The following is a 22,112-nucleotide window of genomic DNA, read 5'->3' as shown; positions in this document are numbered from 1 at the left end:
CTGTCTGGTATCAGATCTCAGTGGAAATGCTTCCAACTTTTCCCCATTCAATAGGATATTGGCCGTGGGTTTTTCATAAATTGCTTTGATTGTATTGAGGAATGTTCCTTCCATACCCAGTTTGCTTAGAATTTTCATCATGAACAGGTGTTGTATTTTATCAAATGCTTCCTCTGTGTCTATTGAGATAATCATATGGTTTTTCCTCTGCAGTCTGTTAATGTGGTGTATCACGTTGATTGTTTTGTGAATATTGAACCATCCCTGCATACTAGGGATAAATCCCACTTGGTCTGGGTGGATGATCTTTCTGATGTGTTGTTGAATTCTATTGGACAGAATTTTATTGAGGATTTTTGCGTCTATGTTCATCAGGGATATTGGTCTGTAATTCTCTTTCCATGCTGCATCTTTTTCCGGCCTAGGAATTAACGTGATGCTAGCTTCATAGAATTTGGGAGGATTCCCTCTTTTTCGATTGTTCTGAATAGTTTGAGAAGAATTGGAGTTAGTTCTTTTTAAATGTCTGCTAGAATTCAGCAGTGAATCCATCCAGTCCTGGGCTTTTCTTTGTTGGGAGGGCCTTTATTAGTGTTTCAATTTCTTACTCAGTTATTGGTCTGTTTAGGTTTTCTGTGTCTTCATGGTTCAATTTCGGTAGGTTACATGTGTCCAGGAATCTATTCATTGCTGATAGATTTCCCTATTTGCTGGCATACAAGTCCTTGTAGTATTTTCTGATGATTCTTTTTATTTCTGTGGTGTCTGTTGTTACATTTCCTTTTTCATCTCTGATTTCATTGATTTGGGTCTTTTCTCTTCTTTTTTTAGTTAGTTTGGCCAATGGGGTGTCAATTTTGTTTATTTTTTCAAAAAACCAGCTCCTCGTTTGGCTGATTTTTTGTAATGTTTTTCTTGATTCAATCCTGTTGATTTCTTCTCTGATTTTAATTATTTCTCTTCTCCTACTAGATTTGGGTCTGGTTTGCTGCAGTTTTTCTAGGTCCTTGAGATGCAGTGAAAGCTATTTTATTTGGTGCCTTTCCAATTTCTTGATGTAGGCACCTATTGCTATAAATTTTCCTCTCAACACTGCTTTTGCCGTATCCCATAAGTTTTGGTATGTTGTGTTGTTATCCTCATTTACTTCCATAAAGTTTTTGATTTCTCTTTTGATTTCTTCTATGACCCATTGTTCATTCAGGAGCATGTTGTTCAATCTCCATGTGTTTGCATATGCTCTAGGGATTCCTGAGTTGCTAATTTCCAACTTCATTCCTCTATGGTCTGAGAAGCTGCATCGTGTGATTCTAATTCTTTTGAATTTGCTGAGACTTGCTTTATGGCCTAGTATGTGATCAATCCTAGAGAAGGTTCTATGTACTTCTGAGAAGAATGTAAATTCTTTATGTGTAGGATTAAAAGTTCTGTAGATATCTGTTAGATCCATTTGGGCTATAGTGTCGTTTAAATCTACTGTTTCCTTGTTGATCTTCTGTCCTGTTGATCTGTCTATTTCTGAGAGTGGAGTATTGAAGTCCCCCAGTACTATTATATTGGGGTCTAAGTCTCCCTTTAAGTCCCTTTACAAATCTTTTAAATAAACCGGTGCCCTCTAATTAGGTGCATATACATTGATAATCATTATATCTTCCTGTTGAATTGATCCCTTAATCATTATATAGTGTCCCTCTTTGTCTCTCTTAACAGTTTTTGTGTTAAAGTTTATGTTGTCTGATATTAAGATGGCTACACCCATTCTTTTTCATTTTGTTGGCATGGTGTATCTTTTTCCAACCTTTCACTTTCAGTCTGCATGCATCTTTGTAGGAATGATGTGTTTCTTGTAAGCAGCAAATAGATGGGTTTTGTTCCTTAAGCCAATCAGCCAATCGATGTCTTTTAACTGGACATTTCAGGCCATTAACATTCAATGTGACTATTGACAAGTAGTAATTTTGCCCTGCCATTTGCCAAAGATATTTCTAATATATGCTTTGAATTCCCTGTGATCTTTTGCTGTGAGGTTTCCTTCCTTTACCTTCTTTCATACTGATGGCTGCGTTTCTGTGTGTAACACATCTTTAAGCATCTTTTGCAGGGCTGGACGAGTGGTGACAAATTCTTTCAATTTCTGTTTGCTGTGAAAGGTCTTTATTTCATCTTCATTCACAAATGAGAGCTAGCAGGATATAATATTCTGGGCTGGTGGTTTTTCTCTCTTAGTACCTGGGCTATGTCTCGCCATTCCCTTCTAGCCTGTAGGGTTTCTGATGAGAAGTCAGCTGTGAGTCTGATTGGAGATCCTCTGAGAGTAATCTGACGTTTCCCTCTTGCACATTTTAGGATCTTTCCTTTATGTTTCACAGTTGTGAGTTTGATTACAACGTGTCGTGGTGAGGATCTCTTTTGGTCATGTTTACTAGGGGTTCTATGTGCTTTCTGTACTAGGATGTCTCTGTCCTTCTCCAAACCCAGGAAGTTCTCTGCAAGTATCTCACTCAAAAGGCCTCCTAATCCTTTCTCTCTCTCCATGCCTTCAGGAACTCCTAGAACCTGAATGTTGGGTTTTTTAATAGTATCCTGTAGATTCCCAATGATATTTTTTAGATTTCTAATTTCCTCTTCTTTTCTTTGGTTTGACTGTATACTTTCCTGTCCTCTGTCTTCTAAGTCCAATATTCTCTCTTCTGTTTCACTGACTCTGTTTTTAAGGCTCTCTAATGTGTTTGTCATTTGTTCTATTGAATTCTTCATTTCATTTTGATTCCTCGTTAAGATTTCATTTTCTCAAAGGAGATTTTCTGTCCTGTCCTGTAAGGATTTCAGTAGCTGAATCATTTGTTTTTGAAAACTTCTAATTGTTCTTATTATAAATTTTTTGAAATCAGTATCTTGCATTTCTTCCATCTCATCATCTTCATAAACTTGGCTTAACAGTAAATATGCATGCTTATTGCATATTTACACTGTGTGTGTATGTGTTTAAATGACAGTTCTCCATGCGTCCCTCACATCTCTGCACAACTTAAGATAGCTTTTGTCTTTTGTTCTGGACTATATTTTCAAGGATGTTGGTACAACAAACAACCAAAGGTAATACAGACAGTGTCTCTAGGGAGCAAAGACAAATTTGTTTGCTATCTAAAACAACCAAAGATGTGTCATCATTTGGGGCTATGTTTGGATAGATTTGTGGGCAGCCCATTATAAAATGAGATGTTTCCTAAGTTCATGATTCCTTTTCTGGGATGTCAATCTACAAATGCTGACTTGTGTTGGGCTGCTCTCTATTGCTTCCATAACACAGAGAGAATGAAGGGAACTAACAGGAATATGAAACTCATGCCTCCTGCTGTGCCATGAGTAATAAAGTGTTTTGTATCTGACCTAGGAGTCCATGTATTCTGCCAGCATATTAAAATTATTGCAATGCAATCTGTTAGTTTTCCAAAAATAGAAAATCCAAAACCTCCCCGTTTTTGGCATATTGACAGTATTATTCACCTCAGTAGTCACTGTGCCTAAAAACATACTTCACACGGTTGCTTTTTAAAACTTTTGACAGTAAAGGAATTTTTAATGTCACACTCTAAACCTTATCTTTCCCATGAAACTTCACTGATGCTACACTCCAAATTAATTACTTCTATTATTTTTTATTTCAAATTTTGCAATTAATTTTGACTTCACAATGTTAACTTGATACATGTCTTTCATTTGATTGTGAATAACTTATGGGGAAGTGTGACATTTTGTTTATCTTTTGTTTCTTAAAGTGCCTTTATCCAGTGCTTTACCAAAACACGATGTAACAGATTTGCTAAATTTTTAAAAAGAATTTGACTAAAAGTTTTTCCTAAATATTGATTCAAATAATTAAGCAACGCAGGCATGTGGCAATTTAGTTTCAAAAAGGTCTCACACATTATGAAATGTAATTGATTTTATTCTAACATTCCTGTACAAAGGAAAAATATGTTTGAATAAAAGAGACTTTGCATACCCAGTTCTGATTTCTTGACTTTGTGTATTTCCTTTGAGCTGTCATTACTTTGAAAACTACCTAGTTTATTTTATTTAAAATTTTGTATTTCTCACAAATAATTAAAAACATTGGTGTTTTATTCCATCTTATTTAACTTCCAGGTTTTCTTTTAAAAATGTTCAAAGTTATTATTCAAATTAAGAAATGTTACAAGTAAAAAGATGCTATAAATATCTATAACTGAGTATTATGAGTCTTCTAAGCAGACAAGCAGTTCTCTTTGTATGCATAGGTGAAGGCAAATGTCAAAATTATGCACATAAAATGTAATATTAACACAACATTAGAGCAAATTTAAAGTCAAAAATGAGAATTTTATGTGAAAATTTGTCATGTTATAAATCATGTAAATTTTCTATTGTAATTATTATTATTCTTTTAATTCCACTTGATAATGCTTTTCATAACCACTTCAAGATTCCAAAAGGAGAATAGATGTGAGCACAATTATCATGAAATAATAGGGCTTAGACTATATTAGCTTGGTTCTTGCTCTTAGCATTTAAGAAGACATGACAAATTAACATCTAATTTTTCACTGAGATATCTCGGTGGCATTAAATTATTTGACTGAACCAGATTCTCTCCTCTGTTTATTAACTGTGTATGCATGTGTGTGGGTGTAAGCATGTCTATGTTTGTTGGTTGGAGACAAGAGGATAGAAGAGGGCTAGCACTGTAGTACAGTGTGTTGGGCACCCCCCACCCCAATGCTGCAATCCCATATGAGCACAGGTTTGAGTCTCACCTGCTCCATTTCTGATCAAGGTCCTTGCTAATATGCCTGGGAAAGCAGTGGAAGATGGCCCAAGTCATTGGGCCCCTAAACTCATGAGGAAATTCCAGGTGGAGTGGAACTTCAGCCTGGCCCAACCCTGGTTGCTGTGGCCATTTGGAAAGTGAACCAGTGGATGGAAGATACCTGTGTGTGTGTGAGTGTGTGTCTCTCCTTCTCTCTGTAACTCTGCCCTTCAAATAAATAAATACATTTTTTTTTGACAGGCAGAGTGGACAGTGAGAGAGAGAGACAGAGAGAAAGGTCTTCCTTTTGCCATTGGTTCACCCTCCAATGGCCGCTGCGGCCAGTGTGCTGCCGCCGGCGCACCGCACTGATCCGAAGGCAGGAACCAGGTGCTTATCCTGGTCTCCCTTGGGATGTAGGGCCCAAGCACTTGGGCCATCCTCCACTGCACTCCTGGGCCACAGCAGAAGCTGGCCTGGAAGAGGGGCAACCGGGACAGAATCCGGTGCCCCGACCGGGACTAGAACCCGGTGTGCTGGTGCCGCAGGTGGAGGATTAGCCTATTGAGCTGCACCGCTGGCCTAAATACATCATTTTTAAAAAAAAAAAAAAGTATTTATTTATTTTAAAGGCAGAGTTACACAGAGAGAGAAGGAGAGGCAGAGAGAGAAAGTCTTCCATCGCTGGTTCACTCCCGAATTGGCTGCAATGGCTGGAACTGAGTAGATCCATAGCCAGGAGACAGGAGCTTCCTCCAGGTCTCCCATGTGGGTGTAGGGGCTCAAGCACTTGGACCATCCTCTACTGCTCTCCCAGGCCATAGTAGAGAGCTGGATCAGAAGTGGAGCAGCCAGGATTTGAACCGGCACCCATATGGGATGCCAGCACCACAGCAGCAGCCATACCCACTACAGCACAGCGCCAGTCTGGATTGGAAAATATCCAAAGTCATTGATAAAATAAATTTCTGTATTTTACAACATAAAAAATTAAAAGAACTGAGAGTGCTAAGTAGTTTCTTATGAATAGAAATTAAATAAAAAGTTAAAATAATATTTTATAACCTAGAAATACTTTACATTTTTCATTGAAATTTACATAAGTAGTTTGAACATATTGTTGGGATACTGTAGAATATTAGTATTCTGGTTCAGGAAAGATAATTTTTCCAAAATATGAATAGAATATATTTAATGTTACCAAAAGGCTCTAAAGAATTATGTCAGTAGTAAAATAAGTTTTTTACTATGCAGTGGTTTTTACAATGATACATAAAACACAAAGCTGATTACAATAGTAAAATGATTAACTCTTTTTCTAATTAATATTGAAGTGAGATTCACTTTATAATATGTCCTCAAGGAGGGGGAAACTTAAGCTTGTAGTAAAACATGTGTACACATTTTTAGGACACAAGACTGTCCATTATATTCCTGAATTTGGACCACGTGGATAAATGGCAGATTCATGCTATGAGTCTAGATCAGAGGATTGGCATTCCAAGGCTTGCATGGGCCAGGCTGCTGATACAAGTTCCTGTGATGAGACTGCAGCTTGCAGGTCGCCTCTGAAAGATGAAGCCACCACGCAACTCCAGCTGGGCCTTAATTAGAAAAAGCAAAGAGTCTTTATCTTGAACTCCACTCACATTCACAAGCTACTTTCAATACATCAGAAATTGTCCCCTTTCTCTTCTACCTTCCAAATTCTTCTGGAACTTAAACTCTTTGCCACAGCAGTTAAATCTTGATCAAGTTATTCCCCTTGTCTACTTATTACAATAGCCTCCTAAAAGACATTTCTGCTTTCTCAGTTCCCACAAATAAATCCAAACACAGTAATTATTTTGTAATTTAATTCAGGCTATATTCTTTCTCTTGCTCAAACTATTTTGAATCATTCAAAATAAAAGCTAAAACCCTTACAATGGCCCATAAAGTCCTCTATATTCTGATCCCATTCTACCTCTCTGATTTTATATACCATTCATCTAATTTCCTCATATGTGCTTTCATTTTTTAAAAAAAAATGCATTTATTTGAAAGGCAAAGCAATACAGAGGGCAAGAATGAGAGAGAGAGAGAGATCTTCTATCCATTGGTTCATGCCCCAGAGGGCTGCAATGGTCAGGGTTGGAGCAGACCAAAGCCAGGAACGTGGAACTCCATCCAGGTCTCCTACATGGGGGGCAGGGGCACAAGCACTTGGGCCATCTGCTGCTTTCCCAGGTGCATTAGCACAAATCTGGATCAGGAGTAGAGCAGCTGTGACTTGAATTGTCCCTCCTAGGAGATGCCTGCCTCATAGGTAGTGGTTTAATATTCTGTACCACAAAACCATCTCCTCAAATTTTTATTTTTTTCATTATATGTTAAAGAGAGACAGATGGAGAGAACTTCCATCCATGGGTTTACCTTCCAAATGTGTACAACATCCAGGATTGGACCAGGTTGAAGCCAGCAGCCTGGAATTGAATCCAGGTCTTCCACATGGGAGGCAGGGACCCAATTACTTGAGCCATTACTGCTGCCTCCCAAATTGTGTATACGCAGGAAACCATTATCAAGAGTGGGGCCAAGAAGCAACCACTTTGATATGGGATGCGGTTCCCAAACAGTGTCAGCTGCCGAATCAAATGCCTGCCTCTTTCTCACACACATCTAGTGATTTGCTCGCTATTGCTTTAACTAGTTCACACTCATAAGTTCTTTGCCTTTCTCATTCCCTTTGCTTGAGACGCTCTTTCTCTTTTCTCCTGTGTAAAGTTATCTCCTCATAATCAGGTAAAAAACCCAATGACTGGGGCTCACGTTGTGGTGCCGCTGGCTAAGTGGCTGCCTGTGATGCTGGCATTCTATGTGAGAATGTCAGTTGGAGTCCCAGCTGCTCCACTTCTTATGCAGCTCCCTGTTCATACACCTGAGAAAGCAACGAAAGAGCCTCAAGTGCTCGGGGCCTTGCCACCCATGTTGGAGAGCAGGATAGAGTTTGTGGCTCCTGGCTTCAGCCTGACCTGGCCCTGGTTGTTGTAGCCATTTGGGGAGTGGACTAGTAGATTCAAGATCTCTTTCTCTCTCTTCAAATGAATAAGTGAATCTAAAAATAAATAAATAACTGAAGGTCCCACAATAACTGAGTCTATTGCAATACAGTCCTTATGCTAATCACCCAGAGCATCTGAGGTGCGAAGCTTCCATGCTTTTTCCCAGTGGAATCAGGGCACATCACTTTCCCGGCTCATCAATGTGTTCCTCAACCAGAGAGCTCCACTAAATTTGACTGTCCAGAGTTTTTACTGGAACTTCTGCATATAGATATAATTGATGAAATTATGCGTGATATGATTGGACTCAATCTCCTGCTTTCTATAGAGGTCAAACTAGCCCGAAGTCTCAACCATTTTCTCTTTTTAAAGAAAATTTCATTAGTTCTTTGAAAGGCATGGCAGCAGAGAGAGGAGAGAGAATATGAATATCTTGCATCCAGTGGTTCATTCCTCAAATGGCCACAGCAGCTAGGGCTGGGTCAGGATAAAGCCAGGAGCCAGGAACTCCTTCTGGGTCTGCCATAAGGGTGGCAGGGTTCCCAGCTCATGGGCCATCTGCTGCTGCCTTCCCAGATGCATTGGCAGAGAGCTGCATTGAAAACTGAGCAGCAGGGACTCAAACTAGTGTTCTGACTTGGGATGCCAGGATCTGAAGCACTGGCTTAACTCTTTGCATCACAACACTGGTCTACAAAGTCAACCTTCTAATCACAGGACTGTCTTTCCATTGACCAGCTGAAACTATTCTGAAACTGTCTGGTCCCCTGTATGAATCACCTCATTACTGTAAGAGATACATTCCTGTCACTTGGGAGGTTCTAGGGGTTTTAGAAGCTCTGCCAGAATACTGGTTCAAAGATCAGAAAACTCTGTTACACTATGTGTCACATTCTCAGTAGGCCTTCACTGACCATCTATAATAAATAATCTGATTCCAATTTTTTTTTCTTTTTGAGCTCTGATTCTTCTAAAACTTTAACCTCTATTTCTTTTTAGCCCCAGAGCTGGACAAGTCATGTTTTCTTTCTCTATGAATTTTTTAAAAATATTTATCATTCTCTTCTTCCTTTAATTTTCTGAAACACAAGCCCACTTCAAAAGTTCATGGATGGATTAGGCATTGTGACACAGCAGGTTAAAGTGCCACTTAAGACACTCTCATACTAGAATGCTTGAGATCCTGGTCTTTCTCTGTTTCCCATTCAGCTTCCTGTTACTGCACTTGGGAAGTGTCAGATGGTGATCCAGTTATTTGGGTTCCTGTCACTCAGGTGGAAGACCCTGATGGAGTTACTGGCTTCTGGTATTAGCCTAGGTCAGTTACAGCTATTGTAAGCATTTGGGTAGTGAACTAGCAGATGAGATATTTCTCTCTTCCTCTTCTCCCAATCAATATTTCCTCTCTGCTCTTCAAATAAATAAACCTTTTTTAAAAAAAGTTCATGGAAAGTATCAAAATTTGTTTATTTTGCTGCAAAAAAATCTGTGTATCATTTAGCATTTTCTATAAATGTTTTGAAAACATTTCACATATCCCATATTTATCCCACAAAATCACTGTGAAAGGGAGAGTTAATGCAGCCATATCCTGTTGTCTTTATTTAGGGAAGATCTTGGCTTTTTTTTGAATCATCCATGTGTTTGTTCAGTTATCTCTGTTATGTATCTTTCTTTATATGATTTGATCTTCTGGGAGACTGGTAGAGATTCCTATTTCTTTTGCAAATTTCCAGCCCTCCTATATTGATATTTCATAGATAATGATGTGAAATATGCCTGGAGGCCAGTTTAAGCTTGACAATCTGTTTATACCACATCTCAGGAAAGTGCTAATTCTAATTCTCATTGTTGTTCGATATTCTTGAGAAAGGATGATAAGAAAATCCCAAAGAGGAGACTAAGCATCATGGAAGAATATAGAAAAATATAAATTAAATTTGACAATGACTGAAAAGGGATTATTTGCCATAGTAGGAGACTATTTGATAACTAATGGAACAATTATATTTAACATAGATGTGGCAGTTTTATTAAGATGTAATAAAACAGAAATAAACATGAAAAATGTATACTGTGGTAAAAAAATGACAGCTAGCTTATCTGTGGCAGTTTTGAATCAAAGAAAATAAAATATGAGAATGAAAGGACATAATTAGGCTGAAAGATATTCCCAGAGTGACCCGTGTTGTTAAAATTTGTTAGCTAAGCAATACACTAAATGTCAGTGAGTTATAATCTAAATAGCTTTGAAATGAAAGAGGGGAGGGAATTGGTAAGATGACAGGTAATGAATGATTCAATTATGTCTCAGTTATGACTGTAGTCCCTAAGAAATGAAAAGGACAGGTAAGAGAGAGTAGGTTAGACATATGCTGAAGTAAACTTTTGGTTATATTTTACTTTCTCCTAATTTCTATATCTATTTCTCCTTCTCCTCCTCTTTCGAGAAATGTTACAGGAAAATGGAGGTAGAGAAATTATTATTACCTCGGTTCTTTGTCTCACATGGAAGAAGAATTTCCAAGTGGACAGCAGAGAGATTTAAAGAGATTTATTAGAGTCAAAGACTTCCAGCCTGAGTGGCATGAAGAGGGGTTTCCAAGAGAGGAAAAAAACCCAAAGAACCTCTTGGTACTGGGTTTTTTTTAAGTACAATTTTGAAGGAAAAAAAAAAAAAACTTGACAATCAGATTGGTAGTCAGTTACCAGGTGGGGACAAAAACCATCAAAAGTCCTGACAATTCTCTATCCTGTCCGGCCTGTTCAGGATAAAACAAAAAACCATCCAGAAGGGTTGGGTAGGTAACTTGTTTTAACAATAAGCTGTTCTTGCTATTCTCACGGTAAGTTTGGAGATTCCGAAGGAAGGAGGAAGGCCTGTTTGTTCCTGCTAGAGATAACATTTTGGAGAAGGAACAAATATTTTACACCCCAAATTCTATCGGGACCACCCTGACTGCCTATTAACACAAACGACTCCTCCTACTAACAACTTACTCAATTTCTGAAAATATAGTTTACCTATCTTGAGACTTCTTATTGGGTTTTGTTTAAGTTGATCACACAAAGAAAAAGCAATTCAAGTTGTAACACATAAATACAGAAAATCTTTCAACTGACATTTTATAAAAATATTCTATTAAACTGCTAGATGATCTCAAACATCCTTTGTACACTTATGAAATTAATCCTCTCTGTATGCTTTTGAGGACTGAAGCCAACATAAAGGAAAGGAAACTAGAATTCTCAGAGATTTCCCAAGTGATTACTTAAGAAGTGTTTTACTGTGACCAATCATGGTGCACAAGGGGATGCCCACCTACTCCTTTAAGATAAATGGCAAATGTCTCCATATGTCTTGTACTTATCAAATGCCACTCAGCAGTGGTTTCCACTGTTTTCAAATACACACAAGTTATATAGCCAAGACACTTACCATCAATGTGGAATAAATGCTTAATTCATTCATTCATTGCCTTGTGGAAGTAATAGAGTGAGGGGTTGCATAGGAATATTTATAGTAAGTAAGCAAATCACAAGTTTAAAAAACAAAGTGTGAGTTTATTTTATATTCAAATAATTATTTATATTTTTGTAAGTTTGAAAAAAATGCATTTTTTTAAATGAAAAGCAAATGCATTTAGTGTATACCAACAGTTACGTATTGTGACTTTTATATATATTTCACTTAATACTCCTAATATTTCTATAAATCATGAATATTTACACAGAATACAAGTAAGATGCTTTTATGGTATAAAGGAACTTAATAATGGGACCAATATTTGAACCAAGTAGTCTGACTTCAAAGGGAATGTTCATTCCTGTTTGCTTTATGATGCATCTTTAAAATATGCATTATATCCAGAAGTAAGATAGAAAACATATGATAAAGGTGCAGAGAAACAGAAATGATTAATTCAGTTTGAGATTATTGAAGAAATTTTAGGGGTGGGGTATTAATATAGGTCTTAAAGTAGTTGGTTTGAGAACAGCATTCCATGCAAATTACAGCACATTACCAGGAAGAGAAATGCCTTGTTTATGAAACTAATAAAGTCTTATGCAGCTGTTTGACAGGATATATCAGAAAGTAAAGTTCAGCACCAGACTGGGCAACAGTAAAGGTTGGGACCTTGGAGTTTATATTATAGGCAAAGGGGACCACCAGGCATTTCTTAGCAGAAGGGTAACAATGTAATATAAATTGAATACATTTCAAAAAAAACTAACTTCCTTAGTCCATTGTCAAATAGTTGGTCTCGAGACTTTTTTCCCTTAAGCAGCCTATACATTATTTGAGTTCCTTATGATATTATTTATAAACAGATATATTATTTAAAGCAGATGGGTAACAATATCATATAAATTGAATAAATTTAAAACTATATATTGAATAAATTTAAAACTATTTGTATGTCAATCATCAAATAGTTTGGTCTTGAGATTTTTCCTTAAGCAGCCTATATATTATTCAAGAGTTCTTCATGATATTATTTATAAACAAAAACATTTTATGTGGCTTATTACCATGAAAAATATAATTAGCTTATTTTCATTGTAAACTATATTTCTATAATATTCCTAAAAGTTTTATTGAAATGGTAAAGTTTTGGAGAATGCAGAGGTGTTTGATGCAACAGCTGTTTGATTGACAATTGTTGATTTCCATCTTCATCTCTACACTCATTATTTATTTGGAATTTAGAAAAAAAACTAAAACCCATCTCTTCCTCTCTGCCCAACACCTTACATTTCCTCATGTGCTTAACTTCGCGTTCTCAGAGATGTGTGCCTTTACCTGAGGAACATGTTATCTCGGCCACACAATAGCTGACAGATCCTTTTTATGTTGCTTGGTTGTTCTTACCTATATTACTCGTGAGAAAAGATTCACTTATTGAATATACAACCATGCGGTTTCCCTCACATACTTGTGGAACAAATGAACAATTTCAGTTCTATTTTCATACCTATTGAGTGACTATTTCCTAACTTCCTCTTAGATGAAGAACCAGTAGATTTACATCCAAAAACATACAAAGAAAATAAGTTCCTAGTTCATTTTCCCCAACAGGTCATAATACAGAAGTTTCTGGCAGAGAAGGTCATGTACTAGGCAACTCCTCACTGCTGCAGAAATGTTTCATCTCACTGGGGTTATTTGCCACAAATGAAATTAGGTCAGGAATGTTGTAGGCAGGCATACAAGGTTAAAATTGATTAGGTTTGTGAGCTGCTTTCACCACACCCCTGTGTGACCTCATGTTCCTACCTGGCCACACCTGTGCACCCACCAGCCAATCAGGTTAATTAACTACTCAACCTTTGGAAGTGGATTAAAAGCCTGGGACATGGTGTGCCCACCCTCCCGCCCTCCTTCCCTCCCTTCCCTCTCCCTCCTCTCTCCTTCCCTCTCCCCCCTCTCTCCCTCCCTCTCCCTCTTCCTCATCCTCTCTCCTACCCTCCCCCCTCCCCAAGGACTTGGGCCATCTTCTACTGCTTTTGCAGGCCATAGCAGAGAGCTGTATCGGAAGTGGAGCAGCCAGGACTCGAACCGGCACCTGTATGAGATGCTGGCACTGCAGGCAGTGGCTATACCCACTATGCCGTGGCGCTGGCCCCTTATTTATTTATTTATTTATTTATTTATATAGTTATGTATTTATTTATTTATTTATTTAAAAGTCAGATTTACACACAGATAGGAGAGGCACACAGAGAAAGGCAGGACATTAAATACTTTTAAGAATGCCCAGAATGATGGCACAGTGGGTTAAGCTGCCACCTGCAGCACTGGCATCCTTTATCGGAGTGTCAGTTCAAGGCTTGCCCTGCCTGGTATAGCTCCCATCTAATGTGCTTGGGAAAGCATGGAAGATGGCCTAAGTACTTGGCCCCTGCCACCCTCCTGGGAGACCCAGATGGAGTTCCACACTCCTGACTGTAGTTGGCCAAGTTCCAGCCATTGTCATTTGAGGAGTTAACTAGTGGATTAGAAATTTCTTTCTCTTTGTGTCTCCCTTCTCTTTTAATGTCTTCCCCTGTCACTCTGCCTTACAAATAAATAAAATAAATCTTTTTAAGAAGACTTTTAAGAATATGAGGGATTTTATTGTGTTATGAAGAAATTGAAAATCTATCATAGAGAAAACTTGCTTTAACAGTTGATGGAAATCTGAACTACAAAGATATCACTGGTAAGCACTCAAGTAGTTGTGGAATAGATTATTGGGAATGTGGGAAAGAGGGATTCCTGTTGTTTATAAGCAGAAAATTTAGTGGAATGGTGTACCACACTTATGTTGATACTTGTGAATAATGAACTTGGATATTTGGCTGAGGATATTACTAAGCAACATGTTCAAATTGTGTCATACTTTCTTCTTACAGGAAAATGCAAGAGAAGGATATGAATATTTGGATAATTTTTAACCTTTCAAGATAGGAAGAGGTACAAGTGTTCAATCACACAAACCATCTTTGAAGAGAAAACAGATGTTACTCAGATCCGTTCAACCAAGCCGAGATCCTCTGAGAGTTTAATGGCATTGTCTTTAGTCGTTTTAACAGAAACACAAAACAAATATGGGTGCACAATATTATACCAACTGGCGCTGTGATGCAGCAGGTTAACACCCTGGCCCGAAGCGCCAGCATCCCATACGGGTGCTGGTTCGAGACCCGGCTGCTCCACTTCCAATCCAGCTCTCTTCTATGGCCTGGGAAAGCAGTGTAAGATGGCCCGAGTCCTTGGGCCTCTGCACCCGCGTGGGAGACCAGGAAGAAGCTCCTGGCTCCTGGCAGGATCAGCACAGTTCTGGCCGTTGCGGCCAACTGGGGAGTGAACCATCGGATGGAAGACCTCTCTCTCTCTTTCTCTCTCCCTCTCTCTCTCCCTCTCTCTCTTTCTTTCTCTTTCTCTCTCTGTCTCTCCTCTCTCTGTAAACTCTGACTTTCAAATAAAAAAATAAATCTTTAAAAAAATACTCAACAGTAAATTGAAGCTACTTTTCATGAAGAAGGAATGACCACTGCAAATGTGGAGCTGTGAGATCAGAGTGTATCTTGAATGATTAAGAGTTACACAATTCCTTATAACCAAGTGGTGTTTGTTTAGCTTCATCTTTGTTTCTATGCTTAGCTCTATGCTGTGTATATGAATTGTCTCCCAGAATTCACATTGAAATTGAATTACCATTATGAGGCAGTAACAGGGCAGAAACTTAATGCAACTGGAGCATTTAGAAATAAAACTTTGAGGAAGTGATTAGAATTAGATAAATTCACTAGACTGCAGCTCACCGACCGAATCCTGGTGCCTTATTAGAATAGGCAGAGAGTTGCCACAGATACATTCATTCAGGCTTCCTGTGTCTTGCCACATGATGCCCAGGGCTGCCTTGGGATTCTGCCAGCCAGAAGGCCATCACCAGGGACGGCCTATGAACCCTGCATCTCCAGAATTATGAGTCAAAATGAACCCTTTTTCTTCATCATGTATCTTTCTCAGATATTTTACTCTAATAATGAAAAATTGAATAGTAACCTTGTAATATTGACTCCATTTTCTCACTTTTTCAACAAGGATGTCCATGATCTATATACTGAATATTACCTATGCATGTTCCACTATTGTATGTTGAGAAGTTAACTTATGTTTTAGTTTCATAGATTCACAGACAGAGAAACATTGTGTCTAAGGAGTTGAATTTAATTAATTAAACAGCCAAGAATTTATCTTCATGATTTAAAGAAGGAGATCGGGCCCTCTGAGCTGATATGAGATTTCAAATTTGGGTAGATACTCTAATAGGAGAATACTTTTAGGGAATTTGAGTTAGAATAAGACATTTTACAGGCCAGCGCTGTGGCTCAATAGGCTAATCCTCCACCTAGTGGCGCCAGCACCCCAGGTTCTAGTCCTGGTCAGGGTGCCAGATTCTGTCCTGGTTGCCCCCCTTCCAGGCCAGCTCTCTGCTATGGCCCGGGAGTGCAGTGGAGGATGGCCCAGGTGCTTGGGCCCTGCACCCCATGGGAGACCAGGAGAAGCACCTGGCTCCTGCCTTCGGATCAGCGTGGTGCGCCGGCTGCAGCGCGCTGGCCGCAGCGGCCATTGGAGGGTGAACCAATGGCAAAAGGAAGACCTTTCTCTCTGTCTCTCTCCCTCACTGTCCACTCTGCATGTCAAAAAGAAAAAAAAAAGACATTTTACATTAGGGAGGGACACAAATCAGCATATAGATAGTTATATTCAAAGAGTCAATAGGAGCTGATCACTCCTTAATACCCAGATTCTGTGAACGTGCTTATTACATGGCAAATAGGACTTTACTGATGTAATAAAATGCATGGACCTTAAAATAAGATTATCAACATTAAGTAAGTTGACCCAACATAATTCCTTGAGTCCATAAAGCAGAGAACTTTGTCTAGTTGGGGATCAAAGGTACCTACTCACGCATCTTAGAGGAGTGAGTAATAATCCCTTATTTTTTTGCCCCACTGTGCTTTGTTGTCTGTTTGCAATGCAACATTATTATCACTCAGTAGATAGCTAGCATTGTGTGGTTATAAACATTAATCTTTCTTTTCCACTAGACTATGAATTTAATGAGGATAGGAACTGTATTCTATTAACCATTTTATTTCCTTTAAAAAAATCTAGTGGTTAAGATAGTGGATAATGGTTTCATAAACAAGTTAAGTGGTATTATGTAAATAATAATAGTAGGAACAATGAACAATCAGCCTCTTTGGAACACTTTATGAAAGAAATAATTTGTAAATGAAATTATGATAATAGAGATATTTTAGGAGAAATAAATGAAAGAAGTGAATACATGAAATGAATAGCCTGAAACAGTTTCATTTGGATACAACTAGAGATATCGCAGTAATGATTCATGAAAAAGGAGAGTATTTGAGGTCTCAGTGGTAACAGGTGGAGATAGAGGAGCAAAGCTGTAGATTTTTTGAAGGTTATGATGAGTAATTATACTTCTGTCCAAGAGTCAGTATTTTCTGAGTGTTGGGACTTGTGACCTGAAGTTCTAGCAATATGAATTTGTATTGCCACAGATACTTTGTACTATCTTTTCTTAGACAAGAAGAGGTATCCCATGATATTCTCCTGTGAACCTCTCCTGTCTGAATTGCAACAGATAATCTGTTCTTAAGCAACACTACTACCTATTAGCAAATGCTGATGAGGGATGCTTATGGTTTTCTACTAGATTTGTGATTAATAGGGATTATTTACAGTGAAATCTCCAGATTTTTGGTAATTGGATTATGGAACTTCCAGCAAAATAAAAAATCTGATAAAACATAGCTCTCTATCAATGAGAATCTAAAGATGCTATGAGTTCTCATGTTTGCTTTGGCATTGCTTCAGTTGTTAATGTTCATGTTATACTATAACTATGCTGAAGATATTCCATGAGTTAGCTGAAGAGGGACTTTGGAATAATCTGTGCAACTATAAAATTATGTTATATTCCAAATATTTATTTTAGTAATTAATTATAACTATTGAATACTCATATTTGTAGAAAATCTGTGAATTTCTTCTAAGATTAATTTTATTTATTTGAAAGAGTTACAGAAGGGTAGAGACACAGAGATCTTCCATCCACTAGTTCACTTCCCAAATGGCTGCAACAGCCAGGAGCAAATACCTCCAAAGCCAGGAGTTTCCTCCCGGTCTCCCATGTGGGTTTGGGGACTCAAGGATTTGGGCCATCCTCTTCTGCTTTCATAGGCACATTAGCAGGGAGCTGGATCAGAAGTGGAGCAGTTGGGAATCGAACCGGCACCCATATTGGATGCTGGCAATGCAGACCAGGGCTTTAATCCACTGCGCTACACTGCCATCCCTGAAAATCTGTGAATTTGAAAGACCATTCTAGTAATTTATTGTGTTAGCTCATTTGCTTATTTTTGAGAAAGATTTATTTATTTACTTGAAAGGTAGAAAGAGAGAGAGAGTACCCACATACACTTCCATCTGCTGGTTCACTCACCCAATTGGCTGTAATGGTCAGGGCAGGTCCAGGTTGAAGCCAGGAGCTAGGAGTTTCATTGAGGTCTCCCACATGGGTGCAGGAGCCCAAATACTTATGCCATATTCCATTGCTTCCCCAGGCACATTATCAGGGAGCTGGATCATTAGTGAAGCAGCCAGAAATCAAACTGATGACCATATAGCATACCAGCATCAAAGGTGGTGGCTTAACACAGCTAGCCTGTCATTTGTTTATTAATGTAGTTATGTATTAAAGGTAAAAATATCAATTTTCTTAGATATCTGAGTTCAATAGTCTTTTCTCTTTATATAAAAACCTATTTACTCAGTTCAAATTTGGGAAAATTCGAACTTTTAAAGTTAAAATTTTTTTTCATTTGCTGGTAGACGTTTGGCTTTTTGATAGTTGATTGATAGCCTCTAGTAAATTTGACATTTATTCTGAATATACATTTTTGTTCCTTTAACCAGATGCATTTAGTTTCTACATTAATACTTCCAGCTGATTTTTTAGGTAATTTGCTTACTTGAGTAACTTCATATACTGTCATGACATTGTAGTTAAGAGATCATGAGTTTATGTTAACATTATGTTAACATTATTTGTTGCATTGGCTAATCGAACAGCATGAATTTGGCTTTCCCCCTCAATTGCATCAGTGATACTCTTCTATGGATTTCATTCTATCAATAGTGTTTAGATCTTCCTCTGAATAGTTTGTTTCAATATGTGCTTTTTTGGATAGAACATAATAAACTTAGCATTGTTCTTACTGAATCATAAAAATGAAAATTCTAGTGAATAAGCTTAACATGAAAAAGTTAAGGGATCTATGATCACAAAGTCAAAAATTCTATGGGTTATTTGTTAGGCTTATGCTTTGTAAGTCATTATTTACTAATTTTGAAATATTTTTAAATTTCAAAAATATTCTAAGACAGACTATGGTCATTTAACTACTGCAAAGGGGGACTCCACTAAAATAATTATATAACTTCAAGAAAACATATGTGTTCTAAAAAATGAGGGATGTGGAAAGATGCCTGTTTTTAAAAGAATCAGAAAGAATGTACCCAGTGTTTAGAGAAATAGTGTATATTTATATTATTAAACATATTTCAAAGGATTCTACTCCTTTTTGATTTGCAGCCTCAATGGAAATTTCATCATCAACTGCCCATTGTAAAAAATGTGAGCACAACCAGTAAATAGAAAGATTTGGGAGTGCTGTATTTAGTACATAAATGTGGTAATGAAAATCTGTCAAAAGTTTAGTGTTATTTTTTCAAATTGAATTCAAGCATTCATTGGTAGTCTTAATAATTGATTATAAAAAATAAAATCAGGATTATAAATAGGATAGCTTTTGTCATTGTGTATGATAAGATTTTTATTGCTTTACATTTCAGAATAAATGGATTTCTTCCTATTACATACTAATTTTTCAGGGATTTTACTACAAACATGGTATTGTAATAAGTCAAATATCAATACAACTCATATCTAAATTGCTTATTCAGTTTGGGTGAAATGATATATTAATCCTGAAAACTATGAAAACAAATAAGTTATCATAGACTATCTTAAAAAATAGAAATCTCTTTCTTCCAGAGGAGTTCAAAATCAGTGTGGCAGCATGATTGGATTCTTGTGAGGAGCCCCGAGCTCCCTGGCACTGCGTCTTCATATGGTAGAGGAGAGCAGAGAGAGAAAGTAAGCTCTCTCATGCTGTACCTAAGTTAATGGCACTGATTTTATCTTGAAACATCCACCTTTAAGATCTATTTTCTCATGGTCCCAACTCCAGATGTCACCTCAACAGGGATTAGAATTTCAACATATGAATTTTTTGGCAGAGTGGCAGGACAGAAATATTCTGTATATTCTGTATATTATATTTTATGAAAATATTCATGACAGTCAAAAATCAGATGTGAAAATGCTAAGTATAAAATTGATGTATAAGTGAACTGTGTGTGCAATATAAGGTAAAGTAGTGTATCATATTGCTGTGATATGGTGTTAAAGTAGAATTGTTAAGATGTTAAGGATAGCTACATATAAACGAAATTTAAGTTAAATAGAATTTTGTTTTAATGAAATCACTTGTGAAAATATGTAAGTAATTGTGGGAGTTGAGAATAAGCAATGACTTTTGTCAATCCATTTTCATTGGAAAACACATGTAAAAGGAGAACACAGGACGCAAGAGGTACTTTGAACTCAGATTATGGGTAAATTTGAATTTTTGAATCAAGTTACTGAATTTTATTTTCCATATTTATACTCCATGGAGGGAATGGATTCTTAGACGATACATATGGGACCACTTCCAGGCGCAAAAGAAAAGTCAGCCTGCAGTGAAAATGCAGTCTCAGTCTCCTTACCTCAACACATTCTGCATCATTTCAGTAAGTTTTGCATAAATTGTGCATAAAAATTTGAAAGCCAGAAAAAAAAGTTGGAAAATCAATTTTCTAGGTAATAGGGATTCAGTGAAGTTTTATGAGTGACATTGTATTTAGAGTTAGCCCTCTCTATCCATGGGTTCTACATCCATAGATCCAACTAACTACCAATGCAAAATATTTTGGGGGGAAATTTTTACTTTATTTTTTTCTTTTTGCTTGCATTTTTTAACTTTTATTTAGTAAATATAAATTTCCAAAGTACAGTTTATGGATTACAATGGCTTCTTCCCCCCCATAACTTCCCTCCCACTCGCACCCCTCCCATCTCCCGCTCCCTCTCCCATTCCATTCACATCAAGATTCATTTTCAATTATCTTTATATAGAGAAGATCGATTTAGTATATATTAAGTAAAGATTTCATCAGTTTGCACCCACACAGAAACACAAAGTGTAAAATACTGTTTCAGTACTAGTTATAGCATTACTTCACATTGGACAACGCATTAAGGACAGATCCCACATGAGGAGTAAGTACACAGTGACTCCTGTTGTTGACTTAACAATTTGATACTCTTGTTTATGGCGTCAGTAATCTCCCAGGCTCTAGTCATGAGTTGCCAAGGCTATGGAAGCCTTTTGAGTTCGCTGACTTGGATCTTATTCCGACAGGGTCAGAGAAAGGTACCTCCTTCTTTGATGACCCATTCTTTCCACTGGGATCTCACTTGTGGAGATCTTTCATTTAGGTTCCCACCCCCCCCCCCAAAGTGTCTTGGCTTTCCATGCCTGAAATACTCTCATGGGCATTTCAGCCAGATCCACATGCCTTAAGGGCTGATTATGAGGCCAGAGTGCTGCTAGGACATTTGCCATTCTATGGGTCTGCTGTGTATCCCACTTCCCATGTTGGATCATTCTCCCCCTTTTTGATTCTATCAGTTAGTATTAGCAGACACTAGTCTTGTTTGTGTGATCCCTTTGACTCTTAGACCTATCAGTGTGATACTTTATCCCTTTTAGTATTTTTTTTTTGTTCTAGTACTATTGATTGAACTCTGTAATTAACACATAATTATTCTTAGGTGTTTAAATTTAACTGAAAAGTGATCCCTGTTAAATATAAGAGTGGGAATAAGAGAGGGAGGAGATGTACAATTTAGGACATGCTCAATTGGACTTGCCCCAATGGTGGAGTTAGAAACGTGCCAGGGGATTCCAATACAATTCCATCAAGGTTGCATGTACCAATTCCATCTCAGTAGTCCAAGTGATCAATTTTAGTTCACAATTAATCCAAAATATTTTTAAAACAGAAAAATTGTGCCTATACTGAACATGTGCAGACTTTTTTTTCTTGTCATTTTTCACTAAATGGTACAAATAACTATTTGCAAAGTACTTTGTGTTACGTATCATAAAATAATCCATAGAGAACTCAAAATATTTGAGAGGATTTTATAGAGTATATGAAAATACTATGCCATTTAAATAAGGAACTTGAGAATCCACAGATTTTGGTAAGGCTCTTTACAACACAGGTGGTAAAAAGTAATATCAAAGTAGTTCAATAGCAAATAAATCATTTTGAACATTAGGAGGGATGGGGATAAATTTTGTTTTTGTGGTCTATGGGACTTCTGCAAGGAAGAACACTTATTTGCTGTCAGTTCTAAAGAATTGAAGCTTGATTTTGCTATGTCAGCAAAGGGCCAGTCAGACCGCTGGCAGATGGAGGACTCACGTTGAGTCTGTGGCAGGTTGGATTGGAATGAGCTGGAACTGCAACACCCCAACTGTACTCTCAACAATATTTCAGAGAGGCTCACTATCAAAAG

This window comes from Oryctolagus cuniculus, chromosome 11, assembly GCF_964237555.1.
Source record: "Oryctolagus cuniculus chromosome 11, mOryCun1.1, whole genome shotgun sequence".
NCBI lineage: Eukaryota > Metazoa > Chordata > Mammalia > Lagomorpha > Leporidae > Oryctolagus > Oryctolagus cuniculus.
This window is presented reverse-complemented; position numbering follows the sequence as displayed.